We start from the raw sequence: 11,882 nt of genomic DNA, 5'->3' as shown, positions 1-11,882 counted from the left end.
TTTTTCAGCTGAGTTAACTTTTTAAATAATATATTTATTTTTTTAGTGTTACAAAAAACATAAGAACACACATTCAAACACTTGACAGACTGAACAAAGCATGACTGCATGTTTTAAACCTTCAAAAACACAAAAACAAAAAAAACATCAAACTTAAATTACTTAACTTAAAAAAAACTTTAAAAAAAACTTAAATTATATATATTCAAAATTATATATCTTGTCAAACAGTGAGGTTCACAAGGTTACTAAAGGTTGCGGTTCATCGCCTTTAATGTATTTTAGAGAAGAGTCAACATGGCAACATGTTAAACATCTCTCCCATCCACAAAGCAAATGTCGGGACAGAATCAAGTTTCCACATACGTAAAATTTATTTTTTTGCTATCACCATCCCAAAGAGAAGAGTCTTTTCCTCGTACTTGTTAGTTAAAGAAAGAACACTAACAGCTCCCAAAATTGCTACAAGCGGATTGGGTAACACATTTTAGCCTAAAGAATCTGAAAAACATTGAACAATAGATTTCCAGTATGATTGAATTTGATTACAGTACCAAAAGGAGTGTGCCAGATTAACTGTCATACATTTACAATGATTACATAGATGATAAACATCAGGGGAGAATTTATGGAACTTTTCTTGAGAAAAATAAAGTCTGTAGATTGTTTTAAATTGTATGAGGTTATGTCTGGCATTTACAAAACATTTATGAATTTTTCTTAAACATTCTTCCCATATTTCCTCACTCAATTCTATGTTAAGCTCCTCTGCCCAGGTTTGTTTGTGACTCACAGTACTGCATAAAGCACCGTTGTGAATGATTCGATAGAAGGAAGAGACAGCCCCACGGGTGGCCGGGTTAAAGTTGATCATTTCCTCCAAGGTTTTATGTTTTGTTAAGGTTTCAAAATTTGGTATGTACTTCAGCTGAGTTAACTTTTAACAATATTTAATAAAGTCATTAAAGTGAAAACAGGATTTCATGATACAGCCGGCACCATTTATTTTTAATCTTCACTGATAATAAAAAATTCCATTGTTTTTTATACATAAAATGTTTTTAAAAATCGTTTTCACCCTCCATCCCAGACCCATCCAGGTCCGCCCATCTGCCAGGGCTCAGGGTCCAGCCTTCAGGAAAACGTGAGGCCGGGGCTCGGGTGTGCCCCAACCTCGTGTGCTTCAATGGGTTGGCAGCTCATTTGATTCTCTGCGGTGACCAGTGGAGCTCGGAGCGGGAGCAGCAATGCCGGGGTCCGCCCAACCTGGTCTTGCGTACTCCTGTGGGTCGGCAGCACAGGGGATCCTTTACGGTGACCGGCGGAGCGCAGAGCCAGGGAGCCAGGGAGCCAGGGAGCCCGGCCTGAGGGGGAGGACCGGTTAGACCAGCGGAGCTCCATCTAGCTCACTCTGAATTTGGTTGTCAGCCAGCAAGCACAAAAAATGCCTGCACTTCAGTATTAGACCACGGTGTTGTCATTATTGTTTTTAAAATCTTAAAAATACGTCCAGTCACTCCTCAAGTTCGAGTTATTGTAAATGGCGGATCTTGTTGATGTGAAAAGTTTTTCAAACCACCAGTGACTCCACCCCCTGACCAATCAGTGACCAACAGTGTTCTGACATCACGTTTTGGTGCCAGCTCGACCCGATTGGAACCCCAGAGAAATGGTACTGAAAAAGGGACCTTTTTTTCCCATTCAATCTTTATTTAGACAGACAAATCACACTGAGCCTCGAAGATTCATTTACAAGTGAGATCTGTTTAAATGGTTCCACAAACCGTTACAAGTGGAAAAGCCTTGGAACCGTGCCGGGTCCAGTGTTAGGATAATTTATTATTATCCTTGTAATAGCTCTTTAAATAAATGTGCCACACAGGAGAAGTAGATATTTTCTTAATCCCATGTTTTAATCTTGCAAGATGGAGCAGTGTTGAAATACAAGCATCAAAATGTTCCATGACGCTCCGTCTCAACTCTGCACGAGAGCCTAAAAGAGCGTCTTTTTATAAATGTTGAGACAAAGGCGAGGTCAGACGGCTGCTGCAGCCTCTTGCAGCACTCTCTCCTTTTTTCTCTTAAAATCAGCTGGGTCTTATTCTAGCCTTTACTTTCTTTAAAACTTTTTTTAAATTATTTTCCCGAGTGATTTCCCCAAATAATTTCCAATACTTCCATGATTATAACTGCAGTAAACTCTGTATTATCTCCGACAGAATACAGCGAGTCTTTAGATAAGAACAACTGGTAGGTCCCCCGGACCTTCAAATGTTCCCCGAACCATAACTGTTGTTTTCTTCTTCTCGGAATAGCACATTTCTCACAAGCACATCCCTTCAGGTTTATCTTTATTTTATTTTTACTCTCTCTCTCAGCTAGTCCAAACAAGCATTCTCACGGTACCGTCTCTCAAACACACGCACACACGACTCTCCTACAGCTCTCACTTTTGTTTTCCCTTTTTTCTAAATCAGCTGGGCTTCTTCTATTTTATATTGTATTTATGTTTGGGCAGTACAGTAAGTTCCCCAAACTTTTTCTGTTTAGATAATCCCCGATTATGAAACTGTAGTTTTATTTATTTATTTATTTTTATGCACAACCATAAGTTCCCCGAACTTCTTCTGTTTTGATAATCCCCGAGTATCCAAACTGTATTTTTTTTAATTAATTTTCATACAATACATAAGTTCCCCAAACTTTTATTATGATTATGATAAGCCCCGGCTATCAAAACTGTAGTAAAGTAAAGTTCCCCGAACTTTTAGAAGATAAGTAACATAATCTTACCTCGTCCTGCGGGCTGTGTTTGTTTCCTTGTCACCGTCTCAGATCCCACAGTATGCAACTGACCCCAAAGCAATTCAAGCCAGAGGACTTTCAAAAAGGGAGATGTGATTCTCCCTCTCGTGCACGATTTCAGGTCTTCTTGGTGGATCCAAGATAAGATGTTGAGGGCGGCTCTCGAAGGACCAAAATGTTAGGATAATTTATTATTATCCTTGTAATGGCTCTTTAAATAAATGTGCCACACAGGAGAGGTAGATATTTTCTTAATCCCAGGTTTTAATCTTGCAAGATGGAGCAGTGTTGAAATACAAGCATCAAAATGTTCCATGACGCTTCGTCCCAACTCTGCTCACCAAGAGCCTAAAAAGCGTCTTATGTTATCAGACAAAGGCGAGGTCAGACGACTGCAGCAGCCTCTTGCAGCAAGCTGATCCAGACAAAACAACTCTTTAACACACACAGTAATATGAGTTATAACATTCGACTTCAGTAAGTGAAAAACATCTGTGACTTTTCACATCTCCATCACTGAGTCAAAAAAACATGCTGAATGAAACACGAGGAATGAAAAAGGGGCATAAATTGCATATCCAGGTGCGTTACAGCAGTAAAGGTCTGACATGCTAAGTAACAAGTAACACAAACAGAGCTAAAACAAACAGCATTGGCAGTAGAAGACACACTGACACCATCTTCCAAATCATTATGACTCTTGTTTGTATGTTTTTCAGTGATTAAAGAGGTTCCAGCTGAGAAAAAAATGATCAGTTTCTCTGGTTTGTGTCTGCAGAAGCTGGGACCAGCCAACACTCTGCACTTTGTAGTACGAGATGTCAAAAAGGTAAGAGTTTTTAGTGACATTTGGAATAAAATACTTAAAAATTAAATCTAAACTTTTATCTGCACTCTTCAATAAACTGATCGAGCTCCAACTCTGCTGGTCTCAACCCAATGCTAATCAACACACGTAAACGTGGCCTAAATCTGACTATTTCTGCCGATACGTAACCTGAATACATCTGATGTGTTTCAGTGTGACCTCGGTCTGAATAGACATATCACATTTCATCTGATGTCGACTTCAATAAATTGGGAGAATTGGGATCTATTCAAATAGTAACATTTGTTATGTTTCATTGAAAATGAAGGGAGCTGGCCTCAGCCAGAGTCCTATAAAGAGAGAGTTGCGACACTCTTTGAACTCGTCGATACGCGGTCACGTGGTTCATGCAGCTCCCCATAGTTCCAAACAGTTCATCCTGTCAGTCAGTTTGAGCAGATGCTGGTGCAACATAACACAAAAATCGACTTTTCTTACTTTACCTGACGTCTTTCAGTAATTATTGAGCAGCAACGAACAAAATTATTGATTATTTCACAGACTATGCATTTTATCAAAGTGTTTTTAGAAGCGGCTGATACATTTATCATTATAGAAGGAAACAAGAATGCAAACACATATTTGTTAGAAAAATAATGTATATGCAATACAATGATCAATATAGCATGTCAGTGTTTTATAACGTTACACACGCTAAAAAAAGATCAGAGTAACACCTGTTATAAAGCTTTCTGATGTTCTCTGCATGATAATGCTCCACCTTGTCCTCCATGTAGTTCAGATCTGCTCCAGCTTACCTCAGATCATCTGGATGAATTCTTCATGTCTATAGAAGATATTAATTCAACCTTTATTTAAACAGGTTCGTCCCATTGAGCCACGAGGACTCATTTACAAGAGAGACCTGAATATAAATGTTGTATTTGTCATTTTTTTATGGGAACCAAGTACCTGGATAACTGAGTTGATTGTAGCCTGACAACCATTGGATAAACTGTAATTCATTGATTAAAATGTTAATTTAAATGAAACTGTTTCTAGTTAAAATCATAACAGATGACAAAATAAGTGTTAATTGTGCAAAAATAAAATTCCAAACAATTTATTATAAAAGATGTAAAATGTAAAACAAGCTTTAATAAAGTACTTTTACTGCCATTTATACTGTTTATTAATGACATCATCTCAAGTCAGCAGGAGCACCATCATCACCATCATCATCATCATCATCACAACAACACAAAGTGAGAGCTGTAAATTTAATCTGCACAAACATTTTCAATCAGGGCTCAAAATGTTTAACTGTCAAAGAAATGTGCAAGAAAATAAACTAATGTCACTCTACAGGCACATTTAGAGAGAGGACAGTTCACAGAGACACAGTGAGGACGTGTGAGACAGAAGGAGGTTCAACCAGTTGTTCATGGACCAGAACCAAATGAGAAGAACAGCAGAACTTCCACTGACCAGTGATCTGACCAGTGATCTGACCAGTGACCTGACCAGTGATCTGACCAGTGATCACACATATTGTTCTAAATTAAACTTTGGTACGAACAGTGTTAAATAATTCATGTCATATTTTTATTGAACATTAATCTTCATTCTAACAGTGACGTTGTAATTTCAGAGACTGAGGAAGAAACAGAAATGAGGCGAGTGAGATGAGGGACAGATGAAAATGTGTCCTCAGAGGACGGGGACATGTCAAGATCTGATGATCCAGGATCAACAGGACCAGGAGGATGGATCAACAGGCAGTCAGGGAACAGAGATGAAAAACCTGAGGAACAATTAGAACACAAAAAATACATAAGCAGGACAGAAGAAACTCACAGACAAGAACATTAACTCAGTCCTGAGAAGAAAAATGTTAATGGAAAATAAATTGACATATTTTTACAAAAGATCAGATGAAGACAACTGGCATGAAGAAGAACTTCCAGCTCCATCTCAATGTGCCTGTGATAGTTTAGTAAATTGTTTTGTTACTGTCCTACAGTTTATTGATGCTGATATATTCTTGTAATAATTCTTATTTCTTGTTCTGTCTTGAAAGAGTCTCATCTCAACTTGACCCATGATTACCAAACACTAAAATAATAATATAAAACTAATGTAAATGAACAGTCCTGCAGTAAATACCAACTTTGTGAAGGTTATGGTGTTAAAGTAATTTTATTCAAACATCTTGATTCAGCTGTTATTGATTAATAGAAGACAGAAAATGAGATCTTGTACCTTTGTGATACTTTGAATGCAACATTCAGTTCATGAAGTCATTCTCCTCTGGTTTACCTGGAAAACATTTAAAAATTGAATCATCTCCACAATCAAGTTTTTCTTTAATGATAATGTCACAATTTATGCTGCAGTCTTTGACAAATGATCTATAACTTTAACTAAATAATGTCAGTCTTGTTGTCATGTTGTCATCATTCTTTGTTAAATCAGGTCTCTCTTGTAAATGAGTCCTCGAGGCTCAATGGGATTTACCTGTAGAAATAAAGGTTGAATGAATCTCAGGAAAAAAGACCAAATATTTTCTAGTTGAGTTCAGTAACTGGAATTACCATAAATTTTAAAAAGACCACCTTTCAAAATTTAAGCAGTATTAGATATTTTAAAACGCTGAATTAGAAATAGACTCGTTTAAACCGTCATGTTGTAGAGCAGCTGCAGTTAAAACACAACTAGCAATTTAACGTTTCATTAACTAAAACTGGCAACATGAAGTATTAATGTTGATAAATTGTGGTACAGAACAGTCAGATAACGCTTAAAAATGGCAAAAAAGTGTCGTATTTGCATCAACTTACCGGAAAAACACGGAGAATGAACTACGTTCAATGCTGAACCCGCTGCTGTTTGGAACTATTTGCCGCTGCATGACCCACGTGACTTCCGCATTCCATTCTTTCTATGGGAGTCTATGGGAGTGTCGCAACTCTCTCTTTATAGGGCTCTGGCCTCAGCTGGTAAAGCTGTTGCCTCTCAGCGATAGGATTGCCAGAATGAATCCTGACTGTGGACTATTCTGGGTGGAGTTTGCATGTCCTCTCAGTTAATGCGTGTTTTTTTTCCGGGAACTCTGGTTTCCTCCCACAAACGAAAAACATGCATATTAGGCTGACTGGTAACTCTACATTGTCCCTAGGTGTGAGTGACAGTGAATGGCTGTTTGTCTCTATGTGTCCCTGTGATGGACTGGAGACCTGTTCAGGGTGTCACCCGCCTTTCGCACAGTGATAGCTGTATATGGGCACTAGTAACCCATGACCCAGAAAAGAAGAAGCGGGTAAAAAATAATGTATGGACAAGGGCGTCAGAAGTAGAATGTGGGGGGGGGGGGGGGACACAATGATGTGGGTAGGTGTGCGTGTGTGCACGCGTGCGTGCATGTGTGTGCACACGTTAAAAAAAGGTGTTCACAAGTGTTCAAAAAGCAAAATTTCACCTAGATTTCCTTTAATTCCACACATTTAAAGCATGTTTCTCACCAAGTTTGTCTAAATTCAGCTGTGGGTTTTAAAGACACTTTAATACATTTTAATACAGAGCGTCAGGTCGGCACTATTTGTGTTTATAGAAAAATAAAAAACATCACCACTGGACTTTTTTACTTGTGTTCAACACTACTCATCTAAATGATGTTTCTCATGAAGCTTGAGGACAATAAGGTGTGGGGTTTTAAAGACATTTCAACTTTAATGCACCTGAACACACAGTGTTCTATTTCGTATAGGCTTTGCCCTTTAAGGCTGTTGCTGGTGGGTTTTTTACCGTCATGCAAAACGTCACACTGAAAACTATAGTCCACGCCCACCTGTTGTGTGGGCCTCACCCGGTCCATATAAATTACGTTGAGAGCGGGTAATTGGCTCCCATTTTTCTTCAGCAAGCAATCAGCACTGATCTTCACAAGAGCGCAATGTCCAGCACCAACACCATCCGCCTGTGCCCGTCCTGCAAGACCGGCTACATGCTGAGCTTCGACCGGCATGAAAACTGTGAAGGATGCCTAGGTCCCCGCCACGCCGACCTTGCCTCCTCCTGCCGTCTCTGTGACCTCCTCCCTTTTGAGGAGAGGCAGAGGCGAGCAGCCTTGTTCAAGGCTAACGTCGAGGAGTGCCTCTCCGTGGCGGGGCACTGTTCGCTGGACGACGCCATTGCCTTTTTTGACGCCGAGTCTCAGAGCGAATCGGATGGTTCCTCCAGGACATGCGACGTCAGCAGCAGCCCCGCTGCTCATTCCCTCCCAGAGAGCGTAGTGTTGGAACGGGGGGGGGCGAGCAGATGCCCCCCCCACCCCACCCCCCGGGCCTTTCCACATCAGCGACCACACCACTCCCAGCCGTCGGTGCCCTCCTCGTGGAGATGCCCAGCATAATCCAGGAGGCGGCTGACACAAGGGGACTTTCCGTCCCTCTCCTCCCCCCGCCCAGATCGGATGATCTAGCGGGAGGTTTGGCTCCACCCTGGTTCGCCGCCCTGACCCCATCTGGCCTCGTTTCCCAGCAGTGACGTCCTACTGGAACGAGGCTGTGGCTGGACTTGGTAAACTGAGAGCGCCCGTCTCCATCTTTGCTCCCATCACCAGAGTGTAGGGGTATAATTTTCCCTCTGTATCCCCCTGGAGCCAAGCCTGGCGGAAGCACTCACTGCAAAAGTGTCTAGGTTGGACCAGCGTCCCGTCCCTCCAGGGAGACACGACCAGACGGTGACGTCGTTCTCCAACCGAGCCCACCAGTGTGCGTTCCAGGCAGCCGCAGCGAACAACAATGTCGCTCTGCTGGCCTACAGCATCTCCAAAAGGCTGGAGGACACAGACCTGCCTGAGGAGGCGAAGAGCTTGCGTCTGATGTCATCCTCAACCTGTGCGCCTCCTCTGTTGTCTGCCTGTCGCGCATTGCCGCCTGGATGACAGTGATCCAGAGGTCCACCTGGCTCTTACACTCCCCCTCCTTGCTGGAGAAACTGTAGAAAGACCTGCTGTTCGGGGCCCATCACGACAGACGTGCTGTTCGGGGCCAATTTCAAGGCCATGCTTTAAAAATCGAAGAAGTCGGAGGAGGTGTTGGAGACTGTGCACAACCTGATGAAGCCTCAAGAAGGACCAGCATGTGAGCATGTGATCAACTGGTTTTGGTTGTCAGCAGCAAAACTGGTTGATCCACTCTGAGAAGGTTCTATTTAAGAGACTGAGCTGAATACAGCACCTCAGACTGAGGAAGTCTCTCGGATGAGAAACGAAACGTTTCGACATTTTTTTGGTGGTTTGCTTTGTTTTGTTTTTTTGAATGTCCAGAGGACCAGATTGAACTTTTTTAGATTTTTCTACCTGGATTATTGAGCATGCATCAGGATAGTCCTTCTCATTGCGGCAACCAGTGGCTCAGCGTTTCCCCAGAGACTGCCAACAGGTGCCGCCCTGGAACAACCAGCCGCAGGGCTCACGGGGAAGAAGATATAAGAAATGACTCCTTGCAGAGGATGTATGTGTGTGTAATGATGACATGAGTTTTAAAATAAAACGAAAACATCATTCAGAAAACAAAGTGTCTTCTGATTCCAGCCTGACTGTCAGATCAAATGATCTCACAGCAGTTTCTTTTCACACATCCTCCACACAAAACGAGCCGATTACTTCAAAACAAGTTTTTAAACGTCACCGCAGCTTGAAAAACCACATGAAATGCTTGCTTGACACAGCAGCTAAAAATGAATTTTTTCAGCAACCCGAGCCCAGAAGAAAACCTAATTTTCAGCCCAGGTTGTGCTCTGCTTCTTCTGACCGCAGCGGGGACAAACATGTTTCCCCACGCCAGCTGCAGCCTTCACCCAAACGGCGTCGCATCTCTGAAGGCACGCACGCCTCTCCTCAGTGCACATTAGCTCACATCAACTCTGCAGTGAGCCCGCAGCCTGAACGCGGCACAAAGGCGCTATCAGGGCCTCCCCATGGGTCGCTCGGAGTACTTCTCCACAGCACATGACGGCGTTGGGGACCCGGACTTGGTTGACATCCATAAAAGAATTGACACAACAAAAAACTCGTGCCTGCTCCCAGAGCGTTACGCAGAGTGGCAGCGAGTGTGCTCCCTGGACAGATGGAAGGATCGTCTGATCAGCAGAAGTTACACGCTGCAGTTCGCAGCTCGACCCCCACCATTCAGAGGGATTATAAAGAGAGTTCTGTCATCTCCAGAACAGATCTCATCCCTCCACGCATAAGTTCAGGAATTACTGATAAAAAACGTAATTTCCAGGGTTCTCAACGGAGCGGTAAAAACAGGGTTTTACTCACGTTACTTTCTGGTTCCGAAAAGGACCGGAGGAATGAGACCAATTTTGGACTTATCCGTATTCAACAAGTCGATCATGGAGAGACAGTTTCATATGCTGACAAACAGACAGCTGTTGGGCAGCATTCACCAAAACAACTGGATTACCTCCATTGATCTCAAAGACGCCTATTTTCACATTCCAATCATTCCAAAACACAGAAAGTTCCTGCGCTTCTCCTTCCAAGGGACCCAGTACCAATACCACAGGCTCCCGTTCGGTTATTCCCTCACACCAAGCACATTTTCAAAATGAGTGGAGATGGCTCTGCAGCCGCTACACAGAGCAGGGATGAGAATTCTGTTTTACCTGGACGATCTGCTGCTGCTGACCCAATCCAGGCAGGAAGCAGCGGCGCAAACCAAAACACTGACGTCACACCTGTTAAACCTGGGTTTCGCCATAAACTGGGAGAAGAGTTTGGTTCTCCCGGCCCAGATGATCGTTTATCTGGGAGTGGAGCTAAACTCAGTCACTATGAGGGCCCGTTTATCACAGACAAGAGCTGAAGCTCTAAAAGACCAGCTCCGCCTCGTAAAACCCGACAGAGTAGTGACAGCTGTTTCCATCATGAACATGTTAGGAACAATGTCGTCAACTCACGCTGTGGTTCCGCTGGGCTTACTCCACATGAGACGCCTTCAGAGATGGTTCGCTCGCCTGCGCATAGATCCGGTATAGCAGAAGAGGCGGATGATTTATCTGCCCCCCTCCGTGGGAACCGACCTGAAAGACTGGGGAAATTCTTTCACTCTGTCAGAGGGAGTTCCTATCAGCAGACCTACGTCACACGTTTCAGTTTTCACAGACGCGTCCCTGTCTTGCTGGGGAGGAATGTGCCTGTCTCAGGCGGTGGGGGCGCTGTGGCCACCTCATACATTAGCTCACGTAAACGTTTTAGAATGTCTCACAGTTTTGAATGTGATTCAACATTTCGCTCCCTTGCTGCAGAATCAACATGTTCTGATCCACACAGACAACAAGGTGACTGCAGCTTACATAAACTGGCAGGGGGGCGTGCACTCAGCCCAAATGTTACGCATTGCAAGGCAGCTGCTGTGTTGGGCTCACAAAAATCTGCTCTCCATGAGAGCAGTGTGCAAACTGGATTCCAAAAAAGTTGGGACACTAAACAAATTGTGAATAAAAACTGAATGCAATGATGTGGAGGTGCCCACATCTAATATTTTATTCAGAATAGAACACAAATCACAGATCAAAAGTTTAAACTGAGAGAATGTATCATTTTAAGGGAAAAATTTGTTGTTTCCAAATTTCATGGCGTCAACAAATCCCCAAAAAGTTGGGACAAGTCCATTTTTACCACTGTGTGGCAACCCCCTTCTTCTTACAACACTCAACAGACGTCTAGGGACAGAGGAGACCAGTTTCTCAAGTTTAGAAATAGGAATGCTCTCCCATTCATGTCTAATACAGGCTTCTAACTGTTCAATTGTCTTGGGCCTTCTTTGTTGCACCTTCCTCTTTATGATGCGCCAAATGTTCTCTATAGGTGAAAGATCTGAACTGCAGGCTGGCCATTTCAGTACCTGGATCCTTCTCCTACGTAGCCATGATGTTGTGATTGCTGCAGAATGTGGTCTGGCATTATCGTGTTGATAAATGCAGGTTTTTCCCTGAAAGAGATGACGTCTAGATGGGAGCATATGTTGTTCTAGAACCTGAACATAGTTCTCTGCATTAATGGTGCCTTTCCAGACATGCAAGCTGCCCATGCCACAAGCGCTCATGCAACCCCATAGCATCAGTGATGCAGGCTTCTGAACGGAGCGTTGATAACAACTTGGGCTATCCTTGTCCTCTCTGGTCCGGATGACATGGCGTCCCAGTGTTCCATAAAGAACTTCAAATCGTGACTCATCTGACCACAGAACAGTCTTCC

Source organism: Nematolebias whitei, chromosome 2, assembly GCF_014905685.2.
Source record: "Nematolebias whitei isolate Nwh7 chromosome 2, NemWhi1, whole genome shotgun sequence".
NCBI lineage: Eukaryota > Metazoa > Chordata > Actinopteri > Cyprinodontiformes > Rivulidae > Nematolebias > Nematolebias whitei.
This window is presented reverse-complemented; position numbering follows the sequence as displayed.